Here is an 8,470-nt window from a genome sequence, read left to right on the forward strand (position 1 = left end):
TCGCCTCCTCCTCCTTCTCTTCCTCCCTCCGCTGATTAAATAGACCGTGGGACTAGATTTTAATGTGTTATTTTGTTAGACATTTTTTCTGCCTCATTTCACACATGGACTGTTCGTTATTATGTTTATTTAATTGGTTAATTCATTAGTTATTTCAGTTATTTTTAATCGTGTTTTTTTCTATTTCAATTAATATTTTGTTCTATATTACATTTTCATTTTCTGTTTATCTTGAGAGAGAGAGAGAGAGAGAGAGAGAGAGAGAGAGAGAGAGAGAACTGTTATTCACGACTCACGAGGCACGGAGAGGCAGATGTGGTGAAGATAGACTTGGACATATACCCACGTAAGAATAGGCCAGCAGGTGCATGGGAGCGCGGCGCGGTGGTAGGAGAGGAGTAGCTGTGTTGTGTGACGGTGCTTCTGAGTGACTAATGACTAGGCCGGCAGGTAGGAAGCCAGGGAAGAGAAGGACACAAATACCAGACTCCAGACAGATAGATAGCTAGATAGATAGATTGATTGATAGATGATAGATGGAATATTTTAATCGTGTTTTTTTCTGTTTCAATTAACATTTAGTTTCATATTATACTTTCATTATTTATCTATCTTGAGAGAGAGAGAGAGAGAGAGAGAGACAGACAGACAGACAGAGAGACAGACAGACAGACAGACAGACAGACAGACAGAGAAAGAGACAGAGATAAATAGATGAATTAATAAATAGATAAATAAATAGATGAATTTTTATCAACCACAAACAACATATATATAAGCTTGAGGAAACCACATTAATTTCACACACCTACAGACCGAACGCCGTTGTTGTAAGTTATTAAAATACTGTCATATCATTAATACAAGTAATTATTCTTTTGACAGGGGTATAATGTACTTCATTATTTTTACTGTTGAGATGATCAACGACTTAAATTATTGTCCAGGGCTAGTATTCTCAAACACTTCCAGGCTTCACCTCTACTATTACAAGAGGGTTTATTCAAATCGTATACCTGTTTTTAAAGGTGTTTTTACGGTTTTAGAGGCAGAATGACATGATTTCTACATTATTAACCGGAGAAGCACTCTTGAAAACCCCGCTAATCATCTCTGTGGCCTTGGAAAATAGTCACAGTGAGAGGGCAAAGCGTTTCTGAATACGGACCCAGAATTTTATCCCATTGCCGTGAAAAATGGGAGAAGACTGACTGATAGACGAAACAGATACTCTTATAAGTACATGCACCCACTCTCAACCACTTTGTAAAGGCTCTGTAGAAAGAAAGACAAATAGAGAAGTTTTAAAGAGAAAAAGAAAGTTTTAGATAGAGAAAATAGAGAAGTTTTAGACAGAAAAAAGTTTAGTTGAAGCTACACGGGTTGAGGCTACACATTAACAAGATTTCTACTTTATAAACAGAAGAAACACTCTTGAGAACCGAGTTAATTATCCATGTTGCCAATGAAAGTTATTTTGGTGATGTTAGACTGGCATTAACAAGGTTTGTACATTATTAATTCGTGAAACACTTCTGAGAACCAAGCTGAGCATGTCTATGAACTTTGAAAATAGTCGTAGTGACATTACAAACATATTAAGGTTTTTTATCATTCTTTTGACAAATTAACAACATTCCTTTATTATCAGCAGAAGAACCACTTATGAATCTTGCTAATCATCACTATGGCCCTTCGAAAACAGTAGTGTCTTCAGACCAAAGCGTTTTAGAATACAGGTCATAATGGTGAACAAAGTGCTTGAAATAATAGCGGCTGTCTTAAAATCAATTGCAAATATCACTTGTCGCTTAGATTGATGAGCATTGTGTATGGTAATCCCGCCAGTGCCGGCAGCCGCTGTGAGGCAGAGCAGCGTGGCGGAGGCAATGACTCGCTGTCTGGGAGCGGCGGGCTTAAAACAAGACGCATGTTCACGTCAGGCTGCCTCGTTTGTCCCGCGTGGATAGGCCAGAGAGAGAGAGAGAGATTGAATAGACGGACAGAAGGATAAGCAGTCAAATAGAGAAATAGATAGTTAGATGCACGAACAGACCGGTAGACAGATAAAAGGACACACACACACATACAGACAGACAGACAGACAGATAGATACAGCCAAGTTTGAAGATGGAGACCGACAGATAGAAAGGCAGACAGACAGACAGATAAACAGGCAGGTAGAAACAGACAGACAGACAGACGGACAGGTTGGAGTGTCAAAGAACAATGTTGACAGTCTTAGTAAGGAAACCATTCAGTCTTGTCACTTCTACTGTCTCCTCCTCCTCCTCCTCCTCCTCCTCCTCCTCCTCCTCCTCCTCCTCCTCATCCTCCTTGAAACACAGCAACAACAAAAAACCACTACCGCCACCACCACCTCCTCCTCCTCCTCCTCCTCCTCCTCCTCCTCCTCCTCCTCCTCCTCCTCCTCCTCCTCCTCCTCCTCCTTCCTTACCGCCAGCAGCGCGTCTCACCTTCATTAGCAGGAATGGGGTTGGAGCGGCGGCGTCCTGTGATGCGGGTTCTTTACTGTTTGCACCGTCACTCCATTTTCCTTATTAACCCTCGCGTCCTCCTGCCGCAGACACAGGGGAGATAGAGAGAGAGAGGGAGAGGGAGAGGGAGAGGGATTGCTTGTAATTCCTGCCGGCCATCGTTACTAATTCCCACCCTGACGTCCCCGAGCCATGATCACCGCACGTCACCCAGAGACCCTTCGCCTCCTCCTCTATGCTCTCTGTGTCCCTGCCTGCTGATTCCTTCCCTCCTACACCCATTACCCTCGTCATTACTCCGCTTATTCACCCTATCTTTCTGTGCCTCCCTTTCTTCTCTCTCTCTCTCTCTCTCTCTCTCTCTCTCTCTCTCTCTCTCTCTCTCTCTCTCTCTCTCTCTCTCTCTCTCTCTCTCTCTCTCTCTCTCTCTCTCTCTTTCAAGCCGCTCTATAAGACTCTATTACCACTCTTGACACTTCTGGTATTAAGAGGTATTTAAACGACACGAGAGATATAAGGTTGGTGACATCACGAGAGCCTCAGTAATCTGGGTCTTAGTAAAGGGTCGCAGGTAGTCTTCATTCTAAAGGGCGTACGAAGAAATTGGTGCTTAGATAGAGTGGAAGATGGCTTGAGTTGGTTTAAGTGGTTTGAAAGGAAGGTTAGGTGAATTTATGAATGATAGGAAGAGGAAAAAAAGAAGGTTAAAGAAGAAAAATGAAGGACCGCCACGTGTAGGATTGGTGATTTTTTGCAGTTTTTTTTTTTATGTTGATTTCTATTTCGTTGTTTTGTCTCTTGATTGTTCTATGCAACACTAATATATTGATTGACCTCTTGGGTACCATGACGCGTTTTCATATTCATTGTGCTTACTATTTGGTGATTTTATACAGTTTCAGAAACTTATGTGCGGGGTTGAAGTAGTGAAGATTGCGGCCATTAATCTTCTGACCTCCATAGACCCTTCCTAATGTCAATAAAATAGTCTAATCGTGTACAATTTTGAGGTAGAAATGCTTCCCAGTACAGAAGGGGTTAAGGATAGGTAGATACAGTGACACCCACATGTTAAGTTGACTTCTTGTAGTTTCTCTTATGCTCGTATGTTTCCAGTGGCCTTGAATGTAGTGTTGTTTTGCGTTGCTTTGTCTCTTATTTAACCTATGCAATACCAATACATTGACTAAGGATAGGTGGACACAGCGACCGCCACGTGTAAGGTTAATAGCTTTTTGCAGTTTCTCTAATTGTGTCGAATGAAATGTTGTAATCTCGTCTTGCCTCTCCTTTGTCTTATACATAATAAATATGATACATTAATGCATTACTCCTTCTCTCCATCACCGGTGATTATTTTTTTATACGTCGCTGGTGTTCACTGTAATGTTGTAATGTTCTGTGCCTCCCTTCCTCTTCTTCTGCGTCACGTCATGTTTTCTCATCGTCCATTCGCCTTTGACATTAATCTCTTCAGCACCACGACGCGTTTCCATATTCACTCTGCTTACTATTTGCTGATTTTATACAGCTTCATAAACTCATGTGGAGTATTAAAATAGTGAAGATTTTGGCCATTAATCATCTGACATCCATAGACCCTTCCTAATGTCAATAAAATGGTCTAATTGTACACAAATCTCAAGGTAAAAATGTCCCCCATTATTGAAAGGTTTAATGCGTGAGTTTGCGAGTCGCTGGTGCTAAACATAGTGTTAAGATGCCTTGTTTATTATGCCGCGCTTTCTCATTAATTGCCTGTACATTTTTGACTCCGGGTATTTTTAAGACAGGCTGTTTTGTTGTGACCACGAGGATCTAATATTAGTTTGTGTACTTAGCTTGTTTTTCTTTTCTTTTTTCTTTTCCAATATTCGTGTAATCATCTTAACACGTTCTCTCTCTCTCTCTCTCTCTCTCTCTCTCTCTCTCTCTCTCTCTCTCTCTCTCTCTCTCTCTCTCTCTCTCTCTCTCTCTCTCTCTCTCTCTCTCTCTCTCTCTCTCTCTCTCTCTCAGTATTTATTTGTCTAATGCATATTTAATTATCTCTTACTTTCGTTATAATTTTCACTGCTGGACCTGTTTGCATACGTAAGACAACCTAATCATATTTCATTATCACTTATTCCTACTTATTTTCATAGCTGGAGGTATTTACTTATTTATTTGTATATTTTTTGCATGGTTATGAGAGCGTGTTACATTTCCATCGTGTATGTGTGTGTGTGTGTGTGTGTGTGTGTGTGTGTGTGTGTGTGTGTGTGTGTGTGTGTGTTGAAGGCTTTCTCGTAATATTAAACATGAGGTAATCTTTTTTTACTGCAACTATTTCGTCACCTCCGTTAGTTAAAATTCAGTGTGGATTTGCTAACGTAAAAAAGATTGCTTACAGAATCTCTTTTTTTCATTTATTTTTCCCTTCACGTGTATTGAGAACATAATAATAATAGTAGTAGTAATAAAACAGCTCCAGTATGCATTTCTTCAGGCTTTATTGAGTCTTCTCGCAGCAACGACTCGAGGCGAACTGTAGCCAGGAGGTTATTACATCGCCTTTCCTTCTTCCTCTCTTTCCCGGAGTGGCGTTATGATTCTTGGCATTGCGAGTATTACGTGGATGTATTGAAGGGGCGTGTATTGAGTCGGTAGTATTAGTATGCTTTATATTCCCATGTATTCGTGCGTTTATATAAAAGTCTATATGCAACACCGATATATCCTCCACACCATATTGGACCTGCTACTGTGTGTGTGTGTGTGTGTGTGTGTGTGTGTGTGTGTGTGTGTGTGTGTGTGTGTGTGTGTGTGTGTGTGTGTGTGCGTGTGCCTTTATTCTGCCTTTTATTTGCTAGGGTTGGCGTTTTATTAATCATTATTGGAGATGTTTGTGAATCCATCGAACACGTAATTGAAATTGGTATTCGTGTTGATCTCTCTCTCTCTCTCTCTCTCTCTCTCTCTCTCTCTCTCTCTCTCTCTCTCTCTCTCTCTCTCTCTCTCTCTCTCTCATCTGGTGTATTTACTCAACAAATTCTCAGTATTAGTGTTACTGTAACTATCGCGCGTCGTGTTGAGTTGCCTGTGTTTTATTTGACTTGCTGTATCGGGGAATAGTTTGCCTGGTTATGCGTTTGCCTTTCCCTCGCTCAGTGTGTGTCTCACCTGACGATTACTGAGCTGTTGTTGCTGTTGTGTTGGTTTGTGTCAGTGAGTCGTGTTTCTGTTATTAGTGTCGGTGTTATTCTTCATTGTTTTGTATTGTTTTATTGCTTTTGTATTGGTTAGTTGTAAGAATTATTTGCTTTTATTTTTTTCACTGTTCGTGATTTTTTTATGTTGTGTTAATTATGCATCACGAAGACAGCGAATGTTGCGTTGTGTATATTGGGTTTGCGTGTGTGTGTGTGTGTGTGTGTGTGTGTGTGTGTGTGTGTGTGTGTGTGTGTGTGTGTGTGTGTGTGTGTGTGTGTGTGTGTGTGTGTGTGTGTGTGTGTGTGTGTGTTGCAGAACTCTGGTATTTCTGTTGCTTCATCGATCTCTGCTATTTTTCTCGTTATTTTTATGTAAGAGGAGAAAATGGCCAAGGACGAAAGGAAGACAGGAAAGCAGGTCCAGCGAACGATCTATCAATACAAAGAGTGTGGTCAAAAGTACTATCTGAAATTTGAGGCTGTGTCTTGAAACCTCCCCAGTGAAACAGTGAAGCTCAAAGACAATAGGAATATAGAAGAAGGTAGGGAGTTCTGTACTTTGAACCTTTTACTGCGCTGGTCATCCTTCCTTAACCTTCCTAGCACTGTTAAGTCTGTTTGGATGGAGTCATAGAGAAGAAAAGAGAGGAAAACTGAAGGTAATTTTGACTTTTAAGCTACGAAAACATTTACGGGAGCCACAAAAATACTGTCCATGAAAAATCATAGGCAATAAAGAAGAAAATTCGTCTAGTAGGGAGAGGATTAAGCAATATGTATAGCGACGAATAGAATGGAACAGTCGTGCGTTGCGTTGTATGTAGAAATTAAATAGAATAGAGTACAACAGTGTGTTTGTTGTCTTGCTTAAAAAAATATGTTTCGAGATTATTCTTTGTGCTGCTCCCTCCTACACACACACACACACACACACACACACACACACACACACACACACACACACACACACACACACACACACACACACACACACACACACACACACACCTGCATGACAGCTTCCGGGTGTACTAATTAGGAACGCCTCCCGTGATCAGCGAAACACGACGGTATTACCATTAAGAGAGGGGAGGCTGTGCGTGGAAGCTCTGTGTATGTGTGTGGTGAGGCCTTGTGGTGATAAGGGACTCTTGCAAGTGTGGTGAGGCTATGTGGTGGTGGCGGTAGGAAGGACGTCTGTGGATGTGGGGTGGTAAGGAGGTCTTGACTGTGTGGTGAGGTTGTGTGGAATGAACATCCGAAGTGTGGTAAGAGTGTGTGGTAGGAATTTCTCAAGTGTGGTGAAGGTTTATGATATTTTGAGTGTTGTAAGGATGTGTGGTGGTAAGGTTTGGGAGCGTGGAGAGGCTATGCAGTTTTAAACGCGTTTTCATATTCATTCTTATTACTATTTTGCGATTTTATACAGCTTCAGAAACTTATGTGGTGATTAAGATATTGAAGACTGGTCATTAATCTTTTGACTTCCATACACCCTTCCTAATGTAAATAAAATGGTCTAATAATCCCCAAACTCGTGGTAAAATTATGTCCCAGTACGAAAGTTTTGTAACCGTAGGAAGCTTTCGTTTGGTAAGGTTGTGTAGTAACAGCTTTTTGAATGTAGATACAGTATTTTTCTGGGTTGTGTGCTGTAACTGAATGGTGGTGTGACGAGACTGTGTGGTACAAAGCTTTTAACAATGGTAAGTCTGTTTCTATAAGTCATTGAGGTATGACGTGACGAGACCTCTTAAACGCGTTTCCATATTCATTCTCTTCTACATGGTATCATGTTTCACCAACACTAATCTGTCTAACATTAATATTGAATTTAATAACCATAGTCTATGTAAAGTTGATCATATTAAATTTTTAGTGGTGTATATTGATGAAAAGCTAACGTGAAAACCACATTTAAATCACCTCTGTACCAGAATGTCACAAATTACAGGCATCATATATAGGATTAGAAATTGTATAACAGCAGACTGTCTCAGATTAGTGTACATGTCAACAGTGTATCCTCATTTATTGTACTGTGCAGCAATTTGGGGCGGAACTTTTCAAACTTTATTAGAGAGATTATTTATTTGTCAAAAGAAAATTATTAGTCATGTGTTTTAAATCAAAATACGAACATACAAATTCTTTGTTTTGTGAACTCAAACTTTTGAATCTTCCTGACATCATATTTCAGCAAACATATATATTTGTATTTAAGTCTTTGTATGTATTTCCATTCAACACCACCTTTCAGCTACTTTCTGTGAACCCTTACACAAGAAGACCACACGATATCAGAATACCATATTGCCGGATAGTTCACGCACAGCGTAGTGTCAGTGTGCGGGGTGCGAGGAGCTGGAATAATCTCCCGCAAGAAACTAAATCCATTACTTCACTCAACATGTTTAAGAATGAAGTAAAAATTTCTATATTGAATACGTATGATCAATGACTGTAGTTGAAGGAAGATTTGAGTCTGATATTTGCCTTTGTACTGAAATGAACTAATATTATTTCATATGTGTGTATTATAAGTAGGCATGTTATGTAAGGGTACATAGCTTATATAATTATGTACTTCTATCGGCTTGTTCGTCTATCTTCCTGTTTTGTATGTCCGTTTGTATGTATGTATGTATGTATGTTTGTGTGTATATGCGTATGTATGTACGTATGTATGTATGTGTGTATAAATGTATGCATATATGATGCATGCATGTATTTGTGCATGTATGTATGCATTTGGTTGCATGTATAGTTACTAATGAAATA

Source organism: Portunus trituberculatus, chromosome 42, assembly GCF_017591435.1.
Source record: "Portunus trituberculatus isolate SZX2019 chromosome 42, ASM1759143v1, whole genome shotgun sequence".
In the NCBI taxonomy this organism is placed as follows: Eukaryota; Metazoa; Arthropoda; class Malacostraca; order Decapoda; family Portunidae; genus Portunus; species Portunus trituberculatus.